This window comes from Desmodus rotundus, chromosome 4, assembly GCF_022682495.2.
Source record: "Desmodus rotundus isolate HL8 chromosome 4, HLdesRot8A.1, whole genome shotgun sequence".
In the NCBI taxonomy this organism is placed as follows: domain Eukaryota; kingdom Metazoa; phylum Chordata; class Mammalia; order Chiroptera; family Phyllostomidae; genus Desmodus; species Desmodus rotundus.
In genome coordinates this window covers 105,289,214-105,313,449 of record NC_071390.1, presented here as the reverse complement: position 1 = coordinate 105,313,449, position 24,236 = coordinate 105,289,214, and the positions used below count along the sequence as shown (strand labels likewise).

At 41.1% G+C, this 24,236-nt stretch overlaps 1 protein-coding gene across 1 annotated transcript in view; it reads left to right on the top strand.

Annotated features, from left to right (window-relative positions):
- The window catches only part of ADARB2 (adenosine deaminase RNA specific B2 (inactive)), a 430,916-nt gene that overhangs the window by 225,508 nt on the left and 181,172 nt on the right, over nt 1-24,236 (top strand). The gene's annotated exons all lie outside the window — the stretch shown is intronic.

The following is a 24,236-nucleotide window of genomic DNA, read 5'->3' as shown; positions in this document are numbered from 1 at the left end:
CATAACGATGCTAATTCTAAACAATGTTTTTAATTTTCAGTCCAGTGGTCATCAGTTCAGCAGTCATAATATCTGCTTTCTTGCTAACTTTGCACACAGTTCTTTGGGGCACATTACAAAGGTTATTTTGCTTTGTTTTAACAACCCACGGTATCAGGTATGGGATGTGCGAGGCAGTTCCTCTGGGATAGCAGCTCCAGCTGCATTTTACAGTGGCTCCACTCATATTACTGTTTACAGGGTAGAGACAGAGATTATCAAGCCACAATTAAACCAAATGTTTAACAAGAAAGGCAGGAAAGCTCTTGTTTCGAGTATTCAAGGGAGGGAAATGGGAGGGTGCAAGTCCTTTTTTGATATTTCCAAATCAAAAAGAAAAAGAAAAAGAAAAGCCATGGCTGCTTCTTTCACCTTAGCTGATTTTTTTTAATCAGATCAATTGAGATATAACTAATGCACAGTGAAATTCACTCCTATTAGTGTACAGTCTTACAAGTTTTGACAAGCACTTACAGTCTTAAAAGCACCATCAAAATATAAAATAATTTGTTCACCCCAGAAATATCCCCTCATGGCCCTTTGCAAGCAAATCCTGCCCCCAGTCCAAACCACTGATCTGTCTCCTGTCCCTGTAACGTTGCCTCTTCTAGGATGTTACAAATGGAATCACGCTGCAGGTGACCAGAGAGCCTGGACTGTCCTGAGAACAAGGCGTCTGAGACTCAATATCAGCTCTTTGCTTTCCTTTTCATTACTGAGTTGTATATCTCATTAGAGGTGTGAGGTATTTATTTATCCATTCTCACTAATTTAAACACGTTAGAATGGTGTCCAATTTGGGACAATGATGAGCAAAGCTGCCACAAATAGTCATGCACAGGTTCTTGTGTGAAGAGACATTTTCACATCGTTTGGGTGATCATCAAGGCTTGGCACTGCTGGGTCACATGGAGAGGGCCAGCTTTAACTTCATCAAAAAGCAACCGAACTCTTTGCCAAAGTCCTGTGCTGGTTCAGAAAGTTCCCACGCCCTCGACAGTACTTGCTGTTGTCAGTCTGACGTGGCTTAGCTGTTCTCCTAGATGTGGGGAGGTTTCATTTTCATTTTCATTTTATTTTAATTTGCATTTCCCTGATGGCTTATGACATTGATGATCTTCTTCTGTATTTATTTTCCCTCTGGTTCCTTCTTTAGCAAAGTGTCTGTTCAAATCCTTTCTGTATTTTTATGGGGTTATTCATTTTCTTGGTATCGAGTTTGAGAGCTCTTTGTATATTCTGGGCACTGGTTCTATGTTGAATCTGTGATTTGCAAGTATTTTCTCCCTGCCTGTGGCTTGTCTTTTTATGCTCTTAAAAGTACAAGTCAAAAAAACCTACGTTTTTAATCTTAATGAAATCCAATTTATTTATGTTGCATCTAAACTAGGTCTGTTTCAAAAATTCTTTCACCCACATAAGTTCAGACACACTCATTCTGGCCTATTGTAAAAAATAAAACAGAAGGTTGGTTGGTTGTCTACACTAGAAAACAATGAAGACATTTTACTAATCAGACAAAAAATGACTTATTATTGTTATGAATACACACATGTATTAAGTCCAGGTTAACTGCCCTCAGCGGGAGAGCCGATGACTTTGAACCTGCTGGGACTGTCAACCATGTCCTCTCAGAACGTTTCCCATTAGCTGATTCACACCCTGAACATTTATGACATGGCCTCTCTGCCAGGCCCTGAGCCAGAGGCAGGTCTGCCTCCAATGAGGATCACATACAGGTGACCATGTGACAAAAGCTTTGACTAAAGCATCCACTAAACTCGATGGTCACCCTGACCTGCCCAGAGCAGCTCCCCCACCACCCATTCCTTCAACTCAGGAGCAGATGTCATCTCCAGTACCCCAATTCTACTCCTCACCCATTGGCAGACACTGAGACCCTCTCAATGGCTCACAAACCTACCCTGAGCCCCCGCCCCAGGTTCAGGACCTTATTTAGGCCCCCACTCAGTGCCTCCCACCCACCCCAGTGGCCCCACTTCCCATCCAGCCAAATTTACATGCTAATTTGAACATAATATATTCTGTTGTTTTGGATTATCTTCACCAAGACAGTCTTCGACTCAACTGCATTCCCTTCTTTGAAATCAGAATCGGCTGTATGTTGTGGGTGGGATATGAGGAAACCACTTCAGCAAAAGTTTTATGCTTCAAACCTCCACAAAGAAGTGTTCTAGTAAAGACACCATGAAAAATGCCTCCAAACCAAGTGATTTCGTGACAGGGCTGCTCAGGAGAGCTTTGGTTCCATGGTACATCTTCCATTTCAAATACCTCATCCCATTGTCTTTGTAAGTCCACGTGTTCTTGTCAGGCTGACTGTCCTCGTGCACAGTTCAAAGAATACGGTCACTGTGATTATAGTTCCTCCTGGGGTAAGGAAATGAGAATTAACTCTAGTCCTTTCATCATGCCATTGGACAATTTATTTCTCACCAAATGAGAATGGAGAAAGTCTAGGGGCCATTTATCTACTTCTTTCCCTGCCTGTAGTTATTTTAAAAAGAATTTGCCCTGGTGAGGAAAAAGTATGTTTTTAAGAGGGATTTTTTAAAGATACTGATAGCTTGTGAGTTCCCTGACCTCAGATAGACTTGCAGTAAGTGTCTCTTCTTCATATCTGGTCCACTGAGTATTGGATTTATCCCATTTTAAGTGTATCTAATATTAATTTTTAAAATCTATGTATTACAGCATGATTATATGAATTGCTAGATACGAAAGCTTTCGCCATGAGGTTCTTTTATATGGGAACTCTGGTCACTTAAGTATTTATAGACTATGAGCTGCAAGAGTGAGGAGAAGGCAGACCGTGTGGAGGTAAGGCCATGCTTGCCAGTCAAAGCTCTGAGCACGGAGACAGAGTGTATCTGGTGCTGTGATGTGAGCCACTAAGGGGATGGTGGGATTTTTTAGGAAGGGACGAGACAAGATGCTGCTGTCATTTTGATAGATTAAATACACTGAGCACAGACAAAGTTTCTCTGTGGGTAGAGAATGGGGAAGAATCATTCAGAAAAAATATCATTCATGGAAAACTATTTGCAAAGGACAGTGGTCAGTGGTCAGGACCATGCATTCAGAAAGTCTCCCTGGAGTGTCTGAGCCAGCTCAAGCTTCTATAACAAGTACCACAGATGGGGCATCTTAAACAAGAGAAATTTACTGTCTCACAGTGTGGAGGCAGAAAGTCTCAGATGAAGGTGCAGGCAGGGCTAGTTTCTCCTAGGCCTCTCTGCTTGGTGTGTAGACAGCCCTCTTCTTCCTGTGTCCTTAAATGGCTGTCCTTCTGTGTGTGCCTGAGTCCTAATTTCCTCTACTTTTAAAGACATCAGATTAGATCAGGGCCCACCCCAATGACCCCATTTTACCTTAATTACCTCTTAAAAGACCCCATCTCCAATTACATTCTGAGGTCCCAGGGTTAGGATTCAACATAGGAGTCTGGGCGGACACAGTTCATCCTTTAATATGGAATAAAATCAGGCTGTAAAGGGAGCATGAGCAGCGGAGTGACTGAGCCAGCAGAGGACAAATGCAGCACACATGGTGACACGGAGCACTGCTGAGAGAGTTGGCATCCCAGAACCGAGGGTGCCATGGTTACAAACGATGGACATCAAAACAGAGAAGGAGGGGCTCCGTCCTTGGGGGGCCTCCAACCCTGAGATGAACAGCTTCTCTTGGGCACACTGAATAACAAAAGGCCACTATCACTTCTTGTGTGGGGACTGAGTTCTTGGCTTCCTTTTCTTCACTGTTTTCGTTAGTCATAAAAACATGTACTAATTAATAACAAAAAGTTAGAGGAGCTAATTTCCTAGATTCATCGTTCCATCAGGGAAGAGATGGGTCTGTGTGGGACTCCAAAGGCTTACTGTCCAGGGGGACTCTTCCTCATTTACTTAGCAACTTAACTGCTGCCAGAAGATTTATGGCAACTGTGGGTTGGAGACGAAGTACATGCTTTGTAGATGAGAAGTATTTGGAAGAAATTCCATTGCATACATACGCTGTCCTTCCTATGGAGCCTTGTGAGATTCAGATATACAGATATTAGTGTATATATTAGAGGCATAGCAGAGACCCGCAGAGGCAGCAAGATGCTTTTATATGTGTGGGTTAATGAAGTGTGTCTTCCGTCCCCGGCTGGAAGAGGCCTCAGCACCATAAAGAGAACCTGACATGGGAAGTCAGCCATGATTGCTCATCCTAACTAACTCCAAATCGCTCCAGAATTGGGTTTCTGGGCTCAGCACTCCTAATAATTGTTTATTTCCACAACTCTAATCAGCCCTCATGGTTATTAATCTTTTACAGCAAAGCTGGGTCTTACATCTTTCTAAATTTATTTTTTTATTTCAGTGGCCAAAAAATTATTCTCATAAAATCTTTTTGTAGTTTTTGATTGGTTTTATTTTTTTCAGGCAAAGGGTATTATTTAGAGTTAAATCTGTCCTAGGAGATCATGAGATGCAATCTCTTTTCAAGAAAAGAAATTGATCCTTCTTAAGCAATCAAAAGATCCTATTTTTTTCTAAAGAAGTCTCAGTCTCTCATTTCACCCAAAAAAAGTAAAAGGTTAAATAGGTAATGTTGCGGGGAGGGAGAGACAAAGAAAGGGCAACTAGTGACTTTTTTTTACCAACCACCAAAAGTCTTGAGTTCACCTTGCTGATTAATAGTGCCGAGTATTAACTCCCCAAAAAGCCCTCCGGGCTGATCTGTTGACAAGAGGAAGCTAACTCTATTAGTAGCAGGGAGAGTGCCTCCCCGATAGAGCCTCAGTGGTATCTCGCAGTGGGAAACTGAGGGGCTATTGAGAGTGTTTGGACTTGGGAAGGGAGACTAATGCAGACCTTGTGAGCAGTGAACTGTTGGGAGGAGGTAGGGCTCACGATATCACTGTAGATTGGTGGGGACCACCAGGCAATGGTCTGGGACTGAGTCTCGGTGAGCAAGCTTCTGATGTGGTAAATTAGCTGTTTAGTTGGTTCCCAGGATCAGGTATTTTCCAGAAAAAGCAACAAGGGTGGTTTTACTTGGCTCCAGTGCTGTTCGCAGGGACTGGGAACTGGACTGGCTCCTGTCCCCACCAGTCATAAAGTGCAAACAGCTTCTCTAAGACTCTCTCTCTCTCTCTAAGATTCTCTCTCTCTCTCTCTCTCTCTCTCTCTCTCTCTCTCTCTCTCTATTCATCTACCTGGGCAAATTAGATGAAGGGTATGTTTCCTTGATTTGAAATATTTAGTTTTGCATGGAATTATATATTTAATAAAACTATTTATTCTGAATATCCTATTAAGAATGAAACTTTGCCCCCATTCATTTGTGAATGAGTTGATCAACATTAGAACTGGTATAATCCTTTTAAATGACACATATCAAAAAAAACTGTTTTAGCTTAAAAGCATGTGTTATTTTATTTTCATTTATGTATGATATGTCTGTGTGATTATGGTTGAGAATGTGGTTAGTTTTCATATGTGAATATTGCTTTCTTTTAGTAAATTAACACCCTGAAAATAAATCTATAGTTGGATGAATTAGGTTTGTTTTCATTAAGAAATTTGAAAACTGACAATTATAAATGACCCAATTCCCTAAAAAAAATTACTAAGAATATTAATTTTTTTAAATGTTAATCCCAATAAGAAAGCTTTTCTGATTCTATTAAAAATGGCTCCATTACATTAAATCTTCTTTTAAGAATAAGAAGGCAACACCCAAATATAGTGTTAATCCTGACTAGAGTTTAAAAAATTGTCAAGTTGCTTTTATCTATGCATTATGATTCAATCATTGCTCTGTTTCCTTTTTTGTTAAGTTTATTTTTCATTTTTGTTTACTTATATCTAGCTGCTTAATCCAGAGATACGCAAGTAATTCGATATTATCCTAGTCTGAATTACCTGGCACCCTACATTAGTAAATCTATATTTCCTAATTATTTTGCTCATCAAAGTCATTATAAATTAACATTTTAAATTCAGGGAGTGACTATTTTTAAATACATATCAAATCATTAAACTTCTCCCAGGTGGTGTTTGATTTGCATCTGGCAAAAGAACAGGGGAGCATCTGCTCCCTTATAAACTGTCTTCTTCTCACCTGCAGCCCTGACTACAAACATCTGTGGGTTCTTTGTGCATGTAGCAGGACTCAGGGTTTGCTTGTAAATAAATCGTACCTGTCAACAGCACACCATTCAGTAACAAGGTATTCACTCTTTCCATGGAGGAAAAAAAAGCCCTTGAGGAATTTGATGCCAGTACTGAATTTTGTAAACAAATTTCTATGATGTGATTGACTTCATTTAGAACTTCCTCTGTAGCTGGTCATTGTTAAAAAATCCACATGGAATAGTCTGAAGTCCTGTAAATATTAAGGGACAAGAAGGAATCCCTCTTAAAGCTTGGCCTTACCAGGGTCATCTCTCTTTTCTTTATTTTTTTAAATGGTTTTAAAATACATATAACATAGAAGTTACATCTTAAACCATCTTTAAGGGTACAGTTCAGTGGCATTAAGTACAGTCACTGCTGTACAACCATCACCATATCCACCCACAGAGCTCCTTGCATCTTCCCAAACTGAAACTCTGTCCGCATTAAACATTAACTCCCCACATCTCCTCCCCTCATCTCATGGCACCGTCCTTCCTTCTGCCTCTATGATTTTGACTAGCCGAAGCACCTCATATAAGTGGAGACTTGCAGTATTTTCTCTTTCGTGTCTGGCTGACTTCATTTAGCATAATGTCCTCTAGTTTCATCCATATTGTAGCATGTGTCAGAAATTCCTTGTTTATAAGGCTTATTTCATTGTGTATAGACCACGTTTTGTTCATCCATTCATCCATAAATACAGCATGAGGGGTGCTTCCAACTTCTGGCTGTTGTAGTTAATGCTGCTATGAACACAGGTATGCAAGCATCTCTTAGAGTCCTTGCTTTCAGTTCTATTGAGTATATAGTTAGAAATGGAATTGCTAAACCATATGGTAATTCTGTTTCATTTTTTGAGGGACCTCCATACTGCTTTCCACTGCAGCTGCGCCAATTTACATTCCCACCAACAGTGCACAAGGCTTCCAATTTCTCCACATCCTCCCCAACACTTCTTATTTTCCTTTCATGACAGTGTCCATCCTAGTGGGTAGTAGGCAGTATCTTGTCATTGTTTTGATCCCCATTTTCCAAATGATTAGTGACACTGAGCATTTTTCTGTGCGGTTAATGACCATTTATATATGTTCTTTGGAGAAATGTCTATTCAAGTTCTTTGCCCATTTTTTTGACCATTTTATACCTATAGCCATAAGTGTGGCTTTCCGGGAATGTGGGGATTTGCTTGGTTGCCATAGGCCTGGACTGGTTCTGCAGCTATTTTAGTTAGTGCTGTTTGCCTGGTATTCCTGTGGGGAAACAGGGGCTGGAGCTTCATGTCCACCCTCTGAGGTAACAGCCAAGATAGTACAGGCCAGTGATTCTCAAAGTGTGGTCCTGACCAGCAGTGCCAGCATCACCTCGGACTTGCAGCAGTGCGGATTCTGAGGTCCACCCCAGCCCTATTTCATCAGACACTCTGAGCGTGGGTAGGGGGTGGCACGCAAGCCTTACAGGTGACTCAGAAGCAGGCTTACTTCTGAGAACCACTGTCATCAACTTTCAATCCCTGGAAATTCTTTAGGCTGAAAAAGAAAACTAGGAAAGCCTGGCAAGAGCAAAATGGTCAGACTATTTCCGCTCCCGTATTCAGACATGGGACACAGATGTAATTTCTGCGGACATGGTTAGATTTATTGGATGTGTCACAACGGGCCAGCGCTTTCACATCTATTATCTGCTTGGATTTGCTAAGTCATCATGCCACCGGGTTTCTGCTGCTAGAAAGTTATCACCACAGATTAAAGCAAACTTAGTTGGCTGACGGAGGCAGAGACTCTGACTCTGAAGAAGGCACAGGCCAGGCACCTGTCTCTAACAGCCGGGGCACAGCCCTCAGCAGGGGAGCCTGGACCTCAGCTCTCCCAATGCCTGTGAGTCCAGGTTTGTTATTTCATCCTGTTTTTTATGCACCTGTTTTTTTTTTTTTTAACAAACAGCTGAGATCATCTGTGACCCTTGCTGAAAAATAAAAAATCCATAATCATTTCCCTCCATAAGTCTGTAAGAAAAATGCCCAAGTTTCCCATCCTTCTCACCTATGAAAGAGAAAACAGTGCTGATTTTACAGCATGTCTCCCTGTAATGATCTCACATCCCACTGGGCTCTTCACACATGTCTGCAGCTGCCCTCCTCGTCAGGCATGTCCCCTCCTCCTGTGGATGTGTTCCTTCCATGTGCAAACATGTGCCCTTCTTGTCAGGCACATCTGCTCCTGGCTCAATCATGGCTCCAGCTGTGTGTGAACCCAGGAGTCCGCTCCACTTCAGCTCCGACTATGAACCTCGTGTGGCCTTGTGAGCGCTGACAGTCAGGATGGCAGTGTCCCTTCTGAGCAAAGGCCACATTCAGTGTTTTCTCCTTTCTTGAGGACAAAAATTCCTACTAGGTCTGGTTCACATGAACTCTGTGTCTCACACAAAAAGCGTAAGGTCACTTTTACCTGGATCACTAATTTATCATTTCAGGTAGCATTGTATGTAATTGCTAGGTGTTCCCTGAAAAAATAAAGTGTTCTGTCATGAACTCTTTTCAGAAAATACTAGTTAAATAAAGTTAACCACGTTAGGTTTCTCTTTCTTCACTGCAGCACTTCTCAAAGCCTTTAACAAAAAAATGTGGAGACTCTCCAAGAGGTAAGAACATAGTCGTTTTCCAAATTTTTCTCAAACACAAACTTTTTTTTGCTTTTCTAGAAGAGTGTTGTGAGAACACATGGAAGACACAATCAGTAACCTCTTCTGTAAGAATCTCTGACTCTGTGTGAACTTTATCTGGCCATTTAGGACAGACCAGCTAGAGGCTCCAGGGGGATAACACCCCCTAACCCACCCACTCAGCAGCCCTTGACCAGCGACGGACAGGGTGGCAGATGACCACCGCACATCCTGGTCTCTCAGGCAGGACAACTGAGGCTAGCTCTGTACTATCACCCAGGGTCCTCGGTGTGTTGAGCCCTAGGGGCCACATCCAGGTATTGGCTCATCACCAATATTTTTTTTAAATATACTTATTGATAATGCTATTACAGTTGTCCCATTCCCCCCCAACTCCACTCCATCCTGCCCACCTCCTCCCTCCCACATTCCCCCCCTATAGTTCATGTCCATGGGTCATACTTATAAGTTCTTTGGCTTCTACATTTCCTACAATATTCTTACCCTCCCCCTGTCTATTTTCCACCTATCACCTATGCTACTTATTCTCTGTACCTTTCCCCCCCTCTCCCCCTCCCACTCCCCTATTGACAACCCTCCATGTGATCTCCATCTCTATGGTTCTGTTCCTGTCTTAGTTGTTTGCCTAGTTTGCTCTTGTTTTTGTTTTAGGTGTGATCGTTAATAACTGTGAGTTTGCTGTCATTTTTACTGTTCCTATTTTTTATCTTCTTTTTCTTAGGTAACTCCCTTTAACATTTCATATAATAAGGGCTTGGTGATGATGAACTTCTTTAACTTGACCTTATCTGAGAAGCACTTGATCTTCCCTTCCATTCTAAATGATAGCTTTGCTGGATACAGTAATCTTGGATGTAGGTCCTTGTGTTTAATCTTGGGTAATGTAATTATGATGTGCCTTGGTGTGTTCCTCCTTGGGTCTAGCTTCTTTGGGACTCTCTGAGCTTCCTGGACTTCCCGGAAGTCTCTTTCCTTTGCCAGATTAGGGAAGTTCTCCTTCATTATTTGTTCAAATAAGTTTTCAATTTTTTGTTCTTCCTCTTCTCCTTCTGGCACCCCTATAATTCGGATGTTGGAACGTTTCAAGATGTCCTGGAGGTTCCTAAGCCTCTCCCCATTTTTCTGAATTCTTGTTTCTTCATTATTTTCTGGTTGGACGTTTCTTCCTTCTGGTCCACACTGTTGATTTGAGTCCCAGTTTCCTTCGCATCACTATTGGTTCCCTGTACATTTTCCTTTGTTTCTCTTAGCATAGGCTTCATTTTTTCATCTGGTTTTCAAACAGATTCAACCAATTCTGTGAGCATCTTGATAACCAGTGTTTTGAACTGTGCATCCAATAGGTTGGCTATCTCTTCCTCGCTTAGTTGTATTTTTTTCTGGAGCTTTGAAGTGTTCTGTCATTTGGGCCATTGTTTTTTCTTTTTTTTTGTCTTGGCGCATCTGTTACTTTAAGGGGCGGAGCCTTAGGTGTTCACTGGGGCGGGGTAACGCTGGTTGCTGTGCTGTGTTGCTGTACGTGGGGGAGGGGCCCAGAGGGAGCAATGGCTCCTGCTTCACTCCCCTCCGGATTTCAATCTTTCACTCCGATACCCACAATCAAACTGGGCTCCTCTGGTGCTGGTTCCCGAGTGGGTGGGCTTGTGCACACTCTAGGCCCCTGTGGGTCTCTCCAACGACCCCTCCCGTGAGGCTGGGAGTCTCTCCTGCTGCTGCCCCAACCCCCACGGGCATTCTCAATCAGAGGTTTGAGGCTTCATTTCCCTGAGCTTGAGCCCTGGGTCATGCGGTCTGCTCTGCTCCCCACCGTTTGTCCGGTTTATCTGTGCGTGAATGTGGGGCCGCAGGGTCTGCTAGTGCTTGGACTGCCTGCGCCGTTCATCCCACACTCCGCCAGTCTCGGTCCCGCCACGGCCACGCGAGTCCTCTCCACACCAGTGCCCGTCTCTGCTCCTCCTACCGGTCTGGATGAATGTTTATTTTTTATTTTCTTGGTGTCGGACCCCCTTGCCGTTTGATTCTCTATCAGTTCTGGTTGTGCAAGGAGGCTCAGTGTGTCCACCTATGCCGCCATCTTGGTTCTCCTCATCACCAATATTTAAGGGCAGGAGAAGAAATGGGCTTATAACTAGAATCATTCCTTTGCGTAAAGCATTCTTTCCTCACCGTGAAGAGACAGGCCTTTTTCCCTTGCCCTCCTCACCTGTGTACTCAGTACAGATGCTCCACTGAAAGCTCTTTGCAGAATGGCAAAGCCCCATCCACTTCCAGAACAGTCGTCAGAGCCGTGAGCCCTCTTCCCAGCAGACCTCGTCCATCAAGGTCGGTGAGACGCAATTAGAATGCAGAGGCCTCCGCATCCACGCCCTTGGCTAATTGAACTCACCCACATGTTTTCTCTTCTACTCAGTGAAATGATGACATTATTGGAGGTTAATAGTTAAGGGTTTATCTAAATTAGGGATCCGTAAAGTTCTTAATTTAGCCTCTGAGTGCCTAATAGAAATGAAATTAGACCTGGAGATACTGGCTACATTTCAATCTTGTGGGAACTACTTTGCACAAAAACACCCAGGGCTAGGTCACTAAGTCCCCTCTTTCTGTATAATGCCTTTAATTTCTGCTAACAAGGACCTAATTTTATGTGTGCTCCATTAGGCTTCTCTATTGGGAATTCTCTTTGGATAAGAATCTGATTTCTCCTCTAAGACTCCTTCATAGAGCAGTTTGAACTGCTAGTGTAGAGGGTCACAGAAGGCGATAAATGAGAAGAAATAGAAGTCACGGGAGAAGTTTGGGAGAGGATCGATGGAATGTAACTTTTTAATTTTTTACATTAGGATAAACTAAGCATGCAAACACAGCGAAGGCAGGAAGCTGGATAATATTGATGATGAGGGTGGGGCACAGGATCCATGTATGAAAGATGAGAAATGAAAGGATACTGGCCAAAAGGAAGCAACGAATGAAGGCAGAGTCGTAGGCAAGTGTGAGAACGTGAGTTATTGACAATAGTACATGGGGCAAACTGTTCCTGGAAATAAAGGGGGCACTTCAGGTGAGACAGGTTTTGTCTTCTCCACATCGATGTCAAGATCAAAGACAGAGGCAGCTGTCAAAGGCTGAAATACCCCATTCTCTCCTGTATAAGGCCGTGCACGAGCCCAGCGCAGACCCAGCGCCTTCTCTCAGGCGCTCGCTCTCCCAGGAGCTTTGTGTTAGGCTTTATGATTGCGTGGTATGTGATGTGGGTGTCACAGTCACCCACATGGCTTGGGGAAGACAAGACACAGGTAAGGAGGGACAGCTGGGCCACGCTGGAGCTGCTGGTTAGCTGAGCAGGGGCTCCTGGGTGGTCAGAAACTGGGGAGCTGACAAGGCATGCACCACTCCCCCAGAATGTTTCTGTGGATTATGAAACATCTTCTTAATAAAAACCCTGTAAATATTACTTTTATGAGTACTTCCCCATTCCTCGCTTGGCCCCACAATGGGAACTCAGCAAGTTACCAGTTTTTGTGGGAGACAATTTATTCATATGGTGGGGATACCACCATTTATTTCCTGTTTGTTTTTACTGTTTTTGTTTCTGCTGTTCTTTTGTTTTTAAGTGAAGCCTGTGGCTTCCCCATGAGGCTCACAATTGCTCATGTTGTGTCCAGTGGCACACAAAATCCACCTGGACAGAAAATCTAACAGGAATACACACAGCCCACCCTGTGGCTTGTGACATCCTATGTCATTTGACAAATAATATTCTATTGTGTTAATGTTCATTTTCAGAGCCCTGAGGATAGGCTTTAGATTTTTTAAAATAGGAAAATGAAGTGAAAAACCATATGGTAAACTGAGTAGTCTGGTTCTTAATTAGTGGGCCATCTTCCTACTAAGAAAACAATGTTTGTCATCAACTGGGATTTAAAATAGGGCCTCTAGTTTCCCTAATAGCATAAAAGCCTAGTGGTTCTTTTCAATATGAAATGAGAGTTAAGGCCATAAGCCTCCCAGTTTTCGGTAATCTTCGAGGTTGGTCTAGTTTGAGGCAAGGTCCCACATTTCAAGAAGATGTTGTCACCATCTGCTGGTCACATCCTCCACCAGCATGAAAGTTAGGAGGTTACTCCATTCCATTCCATTCCATCAGACAGGTGCTCTCAGAGCTAAGACACACCTGGTCATCATGGCTTGAGCACATCTGGGGACCACAGTCCACTGGAGTCTTCTATGGAAGGACTCTGAACAGCAGATAAAATGAGCCCAACACTCTCCTGGTCTGGGGACAGGGCCATACCAGTCTGCTGCAAACGGGAAGTTTGTTTTATGGAGACAGAGAGAACATGTCAACCCAAAGCTGATTTTCTCCCCTGCAACTCGTCATGGCCATTGTCACACGTGCTCTCCAAAATGGCTCATATATTTTCCTAAAAATAAAAGTCTTTCAGGAACTACTATAAAGGACACATGGACAAAACCAAGGTGGGGGGTGGAGGTGGGGGAGGGAGGTGGGTTTGGCTGGGGTGGGGTGGAGGGGTGGAGAGAAAATGCAGACAACTGTAATTGAATAACAATTAAAAAATGTTTAATTAAAAAAGAAAGAAAATTAATTTTAATAATTAAAAAAAGTCTTTCAAAGTGAGAAGCAACAAGCATTTATTTGAGAGCAATAAGAAGAGCTACTTGGAAAGCACTAAGTCAAGAGCCCAAATAATGTTCTAATAAGGAGACAAAGACAATGGGTATTTATAAGAAAGGAAAGGAGAACGATGACATCCATAGAAGAAAGACATTGTTATTGGTGCAGATAATGTAACATGGCGATGCTAATTCTAAACAATGTTTCTAATTATCAGTCCAGTGGTCATCAGTCCAGTAGTCACAATATCTGCTTTCTGGTTATCCTTGCAAACAGTTCTTCGGGACACAAGGTTGCTCAGGCCCAGTCCCGAGCTCATTTTGCCCGTTTCAGCATTCCACAGGGTTGAGGCTGCGATGTGCAAGGCAGCTCCTCGGGGATGGCAGCTCTGGCTCCACTCTAAAGTGGCTCCATTTATATTATTTTTCTTAATGGTTTTGAACATTTTAGTTTGTGTACCAAACACCACAGAGCATATGATTACCTCTCACTTTTGATAACTGAACAACATCAATTTTAGCCTGTACGTTTTTACCTCTTCCTTTGTGTAAATCAAAATTACATGATTTCTCTTTAGTCAAAAATGCAGAAGTCATATAGCTTGACCCCTGTACTCTCACCCTGTTTTGTTCTCCCTGTCAGAACTACAGTGACACCCTGTCATAGTTAATTCGAGCTGCTGTCACAAAACACCACAGACTGGGTGGCTTCTAAATAGCAGACATTTATTTCTCACAGTTCCAGAGGTAGGAAGTCCAAGACCAAGACATAGTCAGGTTCAGTGTCCGCTGAGCACCCCAATTCCTGGTTCACAGAGGCCTCTTCTTGCTGTGTTCTCACATGCTGGGGAGCAAAGAGACAGAAATATGTATTTTAATAAGGGAACTAATCCTATCATGGGGGCTCCACCCTCATGACCTCATCACTTCCCAGAGGCCCCAGCTCCTACCACCATTCAGTCCACAGCACGTCTTCATAGCCTGGCCTCTCTTCTCCAACCTGAGGGCCAGGTGCTTGTTGACTGTCATGGATCACAGGGGGAAATCACTTGATCCTTAAAACACCTTCTGGAAAGAGGTATAAAAATCCCATTTTATAGAAAATTGAAACCTGAGGAGGATAATCTCAAATATTTGTAGAAGCAGAGCAAGTGGGCTGCTCTCCCAACTTCTAACACTAAGGATTTCCCCTAAGCAGTTCTAAGTTACCCCACGCAGTGCTCTGAGTCCATGCTGCTGACCCGTTTACCACAGATACTTAATGTGATCCCACCATTAACATGCTCTGGGTGAACCTGCCATTTAAATTATATTTAAACTTTTATGAACTAGCTTTAATAAGTTCCATTCATGTTTTACAATTAAGTGATAAAACAATTGATTTTCAAATATTTCCTTAACGAAGCCATAAGCTTCAAGAAACCAAATGCTGTGATTAAATTAAGGAAAGGAAGGAACTAGGAGATTTGAAAATTGCAGAGGCTGAAACCTTCCAAGAAAATCAACCCTCTCTTGGTCTAAGTCAAGCACTTTGACAGGAGTACTAGGGAGTGAAAAACAAAGATTGCATAAATACATGAGAAAGCAACACTTATCAAATCTACCATGAACCAAACACTGTAACAGGTGAGCTAACATACATGAACACTTAACCCTCATAAGAACAGTGTAAGATAGATATAATTTATTCCTTTATTTATTTAACAAATGCACAAACTCTAACTCAGAGAGTTTAACTGACTGCCCCTGAGTGGCACAGCTGTTAACTGGCAGCAGCACCATGAACCCATGTCTCTGAGCCCGTGCCCAGCACTGTCCCCTGCACCACAGCTACCCCGACAAGTCCCGGCCGGGCAGCCTGAGTGCCACCCTCCAGCATTCAGCCGCTGCCATGAAACCTGGGGTGCATCATTTATATCTCTGCCTCAGTTTGCTCTTTTGTAAAGTGATAGTAATGGTATAAATCTAGAAATAATAAATAAAATTTTTAAAGTTACCATAAAGGTTAAATGAATGAATACATGTGATGTCCATAGAACAGTACCTTGTACATTGTAATAAAGGCTGACTGTTTTTATTCGTATTACTATTATACTATTACAGTAGTCTTTGTACACTATTTGGGTAGTTTGCAAAGTCCTTTCCCATTCTCACAACAACAATCCGAAGCAACAGTAATTTTAAAAAGTAGTGATGATAATAAAATAATATTTCCATTCCAGAAATGGAGAAGGAAAGGCTCAAAGAGATTAAATGACTTGTCCAAGGAACTTTGTCCAGAAGGTCAAAGAGTGGGAACACGGTTTATAATTTTAGACTCCATATCCTATTCCATGATGCCACAAAGGATTAATTTAACAATTTCACATTTTTGAAAAACACACACTAACTCATGTATTTATATAAAAATCTAATCCCTGAGGTGGGAAATCAATTTTTGAGTGTTTCTGTTTTCAAATAAAAGTCATATTTAAATTTAGACATATTTAAACTTTTCTTTCCACATCTCGTTCTTTAAAAGTAATAATTTCCTAGTAGAGAATTATTACTAATGGCTTTCAGTATGATCATGGCAATATGTTTATCTTTGAGATGTCTAGAATTGGCTTCAAAACCACATGGGAGTGAGGCATGAGCATGGGTCTAGATGAAGCAAGACTGCACATGACGACAGTTGTGAAGCCCAGTGATAATTATGTGAGAATTCACCAAAGTACTCTGTCTTCATTGGCATGTATTAAGTTTTCCATAATTAAAACTTATTTTTAAATAAAGTTAGTAAACTTTAAAAAAAATTTTTTTGAAAAAAATTTCACACTTTTTCTCTCCCTCCCTCTCCTTTCTCACCCTACATTATGAAATTCCAATTTGAGCAGTATAGTGTCACCTTCAGACCATTCTTCACAATCTTACTGGGAAATGTGCATCGAAATATAGGATCTTACCATAGGGACGACAGAGATTCCAATTTGAAGACTAATGTCAAAACAAAAGGACTAATGGGGTTTTCACCTGTTTTCTCTTTCCCCTCAAATATTGAGTGACCCACTCCAGAGTTTTGTCGATTATGTTTCTGACTTGTCCTATCCAAACAGTCAACACACAGACAATCGCTCCAGTAGACAGTTGGAAAGGTAAAAAGCTGAAGGCCATGGTTAAATTCCAGACCAGTATAGTCTATTAGGGGAATCAAAGAAGTTGTTATATATGGAGACCAAAACTTGTGTAGCATTGATCAAATGAAATATATTACAAATATGTAAGACTTAGTTAGCTTGAATAATAAGGAAAAAACTAAGGATAGATGAGTTTTGAGGGAAAATAAATGGCAAAGAAGGCCCCATAGCATAAGTGGTTGTGGGTTCTGGATTTCTAATGTGTCTCCCATGGGATGGAAGAAGGGCTCTTATAAGAAAAATAAGTCCCAAGAAGAGGACGGAGATTAGCTTTGGTTTGGGGGTGATTTCCCCATTGGTCTATGCCTACTTGGGGAAGAATTTAAATTAGTTTGCACTTGGTCTTATCCTGAGAAGTTGGTTTCTTTTCATCTTCCATGCACTTCTCTCCAGACCTTCTCATTACAGGTTTTCCAATCCAACCTTCCAAGCCAAGGTGTTTTATGCCTCCTTGCTGTAGTTTTATCTCATTTACACTGCTGCTTTTACCTTGGTGTAAGCCTGATGAGCTTACTTTTCGGACTGGATGATTGCATTTGCCCATTTTCTTTGTTTTTGTTGTTGTCCCTTTGGTGCACATGGTTCTCCCCTTGAGCTTCTCTTGGTCCATTTCTATCATACACAAGGTCATAGTTCTCTTTGTTGCCCTTCTGAGTTTTCTAAGGAAAAAAATTAAAAGACTCAAAGTGTTAAACTAAACTTTATGTTCTGTGTTTTTATCATATACAATATAATGTTTGACTGAGTTCTTATTGATCTGTTCATGTAATTTCACAAGTAGTAAGTACTTTACTCTCAAGAGGGTAGCTACTGATTCTTTCATTTTATGAAAATGTTTATTGTCGGTAGGCTAGCAAAGGGGGAGCCTAGAAAAACACTATCGTTATTTGAATCGTTAGAGTAGCTATTACATGAAAATGTTTGGTTTCTTGTTTTCTGTTTTTGTTTTCCATTCAGCCTTAAGCATTGTCTGGCACTCTCTACAGGCTTGTGCTGTGGCTTAGAATCTAAAACAGGAAATATGAACACAGAAGAATTTGAAATTTAGATTAAAATTTAAATTAAAACACAAAATTCAGTTTAAAACACAAACTCATATGGGAAAATATTTAGTTGTGGTGGCCCAGGCATGATGTAATTGGATGAAGTTTGACAAGAGGACCTCAGGAAACCTAGACCAGCCAAGAGTGAGGTCCATGACTCTTTTGTCACACAAGAAGGCTTTGTGGAAGAAAGAAAAGTGCCTGTTGGGCCAGGCTAATAAAGAGAAATTATGAATCTGTGTTTATTTCAGAAATTGTGAATAATCCAGATATTAGATAATTGCATGCTATAAATTTCATTAGCTTAATAGAATATCTTTACAGAGAATTTCATTTCATACAAGGTCTGTCCAGAAGGTATCCAGCCATGTCATGTGAAAAATAGAGACAAATATTGAAGAAGATACAAGAAACATTGTACATAGGACAATGATGCCTCGGTCTCCTTCAAACGAGGCACTTTGGGACCTCACACAGTTCTCCCAGTCTCCATCAGCTGCCCTGTCATATTTTCCCAAATCTCATCGACTGTCTGAAATCTCTTCCCATTCAAAGGTGATTTTAGTTTGGGGAAAAGCCAAAAGTCTCAGGGCCTCAATCTGGGCTGTAAAGAGGCTGAGCCACCTGGGTGATTTTATGTTTCACAAAAAAACTATTCATAAGATATGATACACAAGCAGGTGGGTTGTATGATGAAGGTGCCCATAGCTGCAGCCTTCTGAATTATCAGAATAGTTTCTGTGGAGGAATTTTCAAGCTTCATGCAAAATTTGATGCAGACTCGTTACTCTACTCAGTCATTTTGAATGCAATGGCCACACAGTACACATGCTCACTCAACGGTGTCTACCTCCCCCACTGACCAGTACAGTGAAGTTGTCATTGTTCACACGTGCACATTCCAGTCCACTCTCCTTGGCTGCCGGATTACATCAAAGTTGTGCAAATCATTCTCATTACATTAACAATGGCTGGATTTTTTCCAGACATACCTCATAATGATGAAAAAGGTATAGAAAGATCCTATTTCAAGAATGTTTTTTAAAAATAAATGCTCAAATTTTTAAAATAATATTTTTAGTATGCATTGTTTAAAACTCAACCTACCATTTATTTGAACTTTTTTTTGTTTTTAAAATGTTAATCAGTACTAGTATGTTGGGTATCTGTGCCATTTTCTTATGAACTGACTTGCAACATAAAATCCAATGACTACTTTTTGTTCTATTGACAATGCAAAGAGAATTCAGAGTAACAGAATTAGTACAAGTTACTTAATTTCTCTGAGCTCAATGTGCAAAGTACAGAGACTCACACACTGTTTCAGTGTCAGTTTGGGAAATTAAAGGAGACCATCTGCACAAGTTACTTAGCATCAGAAGTGTCAACATTCCAACTGATATTAAAATCTCTTTTGATTATTACAACATTAATAAATTGTCACAGGAAAATAGCACAACCTAAAATTTTATGGAAATAAATGAAAATGACTGATTTTACTTCCTCTGTGACTTGGTATATGGTAAAGTAATACCAACCTAATAGGGAGGATGAAATATGAGAGTTCACTGAGTTATGTGTAAAGGGCTTAGGAAAATGTTAGCTATTATTATTAAAATTGTCTTCAAAATAAGAACATTTGTTCAGAATAACTAAATAGGATTATTTTGATACTTATTAGCTCAAATTATAACAGGCATCTTAGCTTTGGTCCATTTTAAACATTTGACTTTTTTTTTTTTGCACATTCCATGTCAAATTTTACCGCCAAGCCTTTGGTCCTGTTGTAGCTCTAGCCTAAAATGCCCACTTGGCCACAGGACACAGTGCCATTGTCTGAAACCTCCTACTTCCCCCAGGGCCCATCAAAACCGCACATCCGCAGTGAGGCCTTTCCCAGCACTCAGAGTCACTCTGGTTCCTCCCTCCTCCACATATTTCTTGCCATTAAAATTTTCCAACTTGCTCAGGTGAGTCATCTTCTCTCAAAGTTCAAATTTCTTAAGTTGGAAGGTATTTTTATATACATCTGTTTAAAACAATTAAGTAATGAAAAGGCAAAAAGAGTGCCCATCAGCAAATGAGTGGATCAAAAAACTATGGTACATTTACACAATGAAATTTTACACAGAAGAGAGAAAGAAGGAGCTCCTGCCCTTTGCAACAGCATGGATGGAACTGGAGAGCATTATGCAAAGTGAAATAAGCCAGGCAGTAAGGGACAAATACCATATGATCTCACCTTTAACTGGAACATAATCAAAAAAAGAAAAAAGCAAACAAAATATAACCAGAGACATTGAAATTAAGAACAATCTAACAAGAGCCAGAGGGGAGGGGATAGGGGACAGTGGGGAGAAGGGTTTTCAGGAACTACTATAAAGGACACATGGTCAAAACCAAGGGGGTGGGTGGAAGTAGGGAGGGAGGTGGGTTTGGCTGGGGAGTGGGGGCGGAATGCAGACAACTGTAATTGAACAACAACAAAGTAATTTTTTTAATTGTATTAAAAAAATAATTAAGGTAATTTTGGTGATACAAACACTTCATGAAGTGAACAGTCTCCAATCTAAGAACAGCAAAATGGCTGAAAGGCAGGAAGGTTTTATAGGATAAAGAATAAAAAACAAAAAAGAGACAAACAGAAAAATCTCTGGTCAGCTGGATCCACACAGTCAGTCTTGGCGGAGTGAGAAGGAACCAGAAAAGAAGTGTAGAGCCTGGAGCTGGCTTGGCTTTTGGGGACTGGCCAACTAGAGACCCTGCCGTTATGGTCAGGCCCAGCATTTACAGGGGCACAAAAGTGATCTAAGTTTCCCTTTGCTGACATGGCATTCCAAACAGGGTAGGCTCGATCCTGGGCCTAGAAATTTATTTCAACACATCTGGGCCTAGAAATTTATTTGCATCAGCATCTTTTATGTCAGCCCAGTGCTGGTCACACACTGCTGCTCAAAGGAAACTGACTTACATCGTTTATAAATGGATGGTTGCATGTCTGTCTGGAAACATCCTTGCTGGACAGTGGCTTCCAATGTACTATAAGTATTTGTACTATAAAAATATATTTATGAACTATAACCCCATAGATTAATATTATAACATATGAGTTGTAATTTATATAAATTCAAATTATGTATATATGTATAAATTACAACTATATATACTGTTAATCGATGGTCATTGCCGCCAATTCAATGCCAACAGGAACACCCAATTTAGGGTGCAGTGAAGAAGTAAACTTTATTCAGTGCAAAACAGCTCAATTGTGATAAAGCCTGATTGTGAAAATAGCACAGCTGTGAGGCAGCCGTGGGGCCAGACCCCTTTCCGGCTAGATAGCTCTGCTCCTCACCAATCTGGTCTGGTCTGGTCTGCTCTCTTCTGTGCCAGTCTGCTCTGGCCCACACTGGTCCACTCTGCTCTGCTCCGACAAGACATCCTCAGTGTTTCAGCTCAGCTGAGGAAACACAGTGCTCAGTGGAAAGGAAAACCACCCTCTCAGAGCCACATGGGAGCTGGCTTATATAGACAGAGGTTCCTGCCCCTGTTTCCTGATTGGTTTGTCCTCATGCAAATGAGGACTCCAAATCCTCGAGGTTTGCATTTGTCCAAAAGGCACTATTCTGCTCTGATTGGTCATTGACGATGCTGAAGGGGATATAGCTGCACAGCTCCAGTTGGATGGGGCAAGCCTCAGTCCTTTTGGTTGAATAAAGTCCTTTTGGTTTGGTTGAATAGGATTCCAGGAGCTCCTTTATAAGGTCTGGCTCAGATGACAGAAGCACAGAACATGCAGGCAGTTCAGTACAGAGGCAGGTAGTTCATGCAGGCTTCTCCTTGAAGTGCAGTTTGCTTGAGAGACCCCTGTGTAGAAATGGCTGCTAGACTCTTTTAAAATTTGAACCCTGTTAGTCACCAAGAGCCCTTCTTTCTTGGGGTCCACAATACATGCATATATGAATGTGTTTATTTGTACAAGAAAAGTTTGCTTATTTACATCTTTTACAAAAGCAGTTTCTAAAATTTATTTTAACAGACTGTATATGTTCTTTTTTCCTGGAGAATGGAAAAAGAACTGTTCCAATATCCTCCCTCTCTCCAGTGAAAATGCTTCTTAACTCCCTGAGAGTCCCTTCACACAGCTAACGGCATGCAATAGACAGGCTCACTCAGGTGGACAGAATACATTAATTTCTGCAATTGTATTTATCCAAATATATAACTACTATATATTTCTAATATTTTACCCAAACAGCATGAACACAGATAGAGTGAGATTAATAGAAAATGCCAAAGACTAAGAAATATAAGGATTCTTGCATAATGGCATAAGAAGAATATTCTCCTTGAAAGAGAATACAGTCAATGATAAATCAGGATACAGCAGAGTTACATGAAGCAGATGAATTTTCATCACAAAAAAATAAGACCTTTGTATTTAAATGAAATCATTCGTTTAGAGAAAGAATATAAAACTTGAAATGGCAGTTAAGTCAGCTTCTCCCCAAGGGAAATTTAGATCCATCTGTGTGCATTAACAACTTTTAATATGCTGTTCTCTGAAAGCTTTGGAAGGTGCAATTTTTAGAAAATAAAAATTATGTTCACTATATAAATGCTTTTTTAATTATTGTCATAAAGATGTTTACAATATCACCAAGTATTACATGAAGAATAGCCAAATTCTGATCCTAATACTGTCACATTATTTTGTTGTAATATCAAAATAGCTTTTGAACAAAAAGCCAGGCATAATTCCCTTTTAAGCCACTGATGTCACCAGCATTTAAGCCCAAGAAATAGATGTGATTGCTGAAAATCAGCAAAGAGTTTCTTTAAAACAAAAAGTGATCTGTGCTAATTACAAGAGGAATACAAAAATAATAGCTGTCAGAAAATTATAGGTTTCTCTCATGATAGTTCTCCACTTTGTAAAATTCTATAAAATTAATAGACAGTCGATAAACATAAGTGGCTTCTGAGGAGTTGCAATGTGTGAATAAAGTTATTTGTGCTGTACACATGCATGCATACACGCATACACACAGGGAGAACCTTTTAGAGTTGTTCCTATTACAGAATGAAGTTGTATTACAAAAGGTGACGACGAGGGCTTGAACCCAAAACACCCGCCTGACTTCTCCAGTTTGTAGTTAATTTCATTCATTCACCTCAGCTCACGTGTTTGGGTAAGAAAACAATTACCTAGGGAGAAAGGTGGCCACGTGCCCTAATTGAAGTGGCTTCATTACAAAGGCGATCCTTCTGCCTCCCTATGAAATAGTTTTTCTCTTAAAGCATGATTACACATTTTCCTAACTTTCCAATTGTGGATGATGTGTACACTAGAACTGTCTCTAAGGCCCATCCTCAGGGTGTGGGCCTCAACTCCTGTTCATGACAGGGAGTGTCAAGCAGGGAGGCAGGAATGTCACCCAGTGACAAGCACCTATGCTGAAGACCTGGGCTCTGGGCAAGCAGTATCAGCCACAAGGTCTTGCCCAGGAGGTGCAGGGCCCTAAGGTAGCTCAGATCATTAAAAAATAAATAAATAAACAAGAAAACACTGCACAGAGTCCCATCAGAGTGAGGACTCAATATAGGTGACTGAGAAGGCCTGGTGCAAGGATGCCAAAGAAAAAAATTTTTTCTTTTTTTTTTTAACTTTTGTTTTATTGTTGTTCAAGTACAGTTGTCTCCATTTCCCCCCACCATTCCCCCAATCAGTTTTGTTTCTAAATATAAATGAGTAAATAATTGAATTAAATTTTTTTTTAATTTTTATTATTATTCAATTAGAGTTGTACACAGTGGGAAGAGGGGATTACAGGAAAAAAAATTTTTAAAAAGAAAAACATCTCCCCAAGCTAAAGGCTCCAGTTTTCACCACACCCTAATTATAGAATATTTAACAAGCTATTTCCACCAGAAATACCCTGAGAGGATGAAGGCTTTTGTAACTTCATGTACAGATGGTAACTAGACTGACTGTGGTGATCATTTCAGTGTATACAAATATCAGATCATACACCTGAAACTAATACAGTGTTACATGTCAATTATACCTCGATTTAAAAGAAGGCCCTTGAATTCGTTTCACACAAAGGCAACATCTTAGGTGCCATGGCCCAGCAGCCACTTGCCTAGGAGCAACCATCCCTCAGCTGATGCCGCCCATCCTGCTGGTCCACCTACTCCCAGGCATCCCTTGGCCCAGGACATCTCTTGTTGGAGGCCCCCCAGTCCTTGTGCCAAGGTGAGTTATGTTCCTGTCCTTTGTATCCTCAGAGCCTCCCAGGTGAGCTTCAGGAACAGGCAATACTGTTTTTTAATTTCCTGAGTTTGTGACTCTCCCAGGTAGGCAGAGCCCTGAGGCTCACCTCTGGTTCCCAGCAGGGGCTGGGCCCTGGCATAGAGAAGGCCCTCAGGGAGCATTTGCTGAATACATTCATCTAAAGAGATAAAAACAGAAGCAA